Here is a 621-nt window from a genome sequence, read left to right as displayed (position 1 = left end):
CGCGCCCACCAAGCCCACCAAGCCCACCGACCCAGGTAGTTCTCCCGCTGCTTGTCAGTCTTCACGTCCTCCCAGTTGAACTGGTCCTGCCCGCCGCGCACGCCTCCGCGACTGGAACCGAACATGGCGCCCGGGAGGCAGTTGCCTGGGGCCTGCGGCCCGCGACCCGCAACCCCGGACCCTCTGTACCCACTACCCTCGGACCCAGGCCCGACCCCGCCTTCGCGTCGCACGCCGTGACGTCACCCGGCGCCCACCCGGCCTCGCCGCGCGCGCCTGCGCAACGCACTGCCCCAGCTCTGTGCTCCCGCGCATCACCTCCGAGCAGGATTTGGGCGCCTGCGCACTGCGCCTACCCTGCCCAGCGCGGGAACGCCTTTGAACTGGACATTTAAAAATGGTTAAAATGGAGCTGGGCGCTGTGGCTCTCGCAGCACTTTGGGAGGCCCAGGCAGGCGGATCGCTTAAAGTCAGGAATTCCAGACTAGCCTAGCCAACATGGTGAAACCCCTTCCCTACTAAAATACAAAAATTAGCTGGGTGTGGTGGTGCACACCTGTAATCCCAGCTACCCAGGAGGCTGAGGCAGGAGAATCACTTGAACCGGGAGGCGGGGTTCCA

Source organism: Colobus angolensis, unplaced genomic scaffold (assembly GCF_000951035.1).
Source record: "Colobus angolensis palliatus isolate OR3802 unplaced genomic scaffold, Cang.pa_1.0 Scaffold511, whole genome shotgun sequence".
Lineage (NCBI taxonomy): Eukaryota > Metazoa > Chordata > Mammalia > Primates > Cercopithecidae > Colobus > Colobus angolensis.
The sequence above is the reverse complement of the archived record's forward strand: the minus strand, read 5'-3'. Positions refer to the sequence as shown.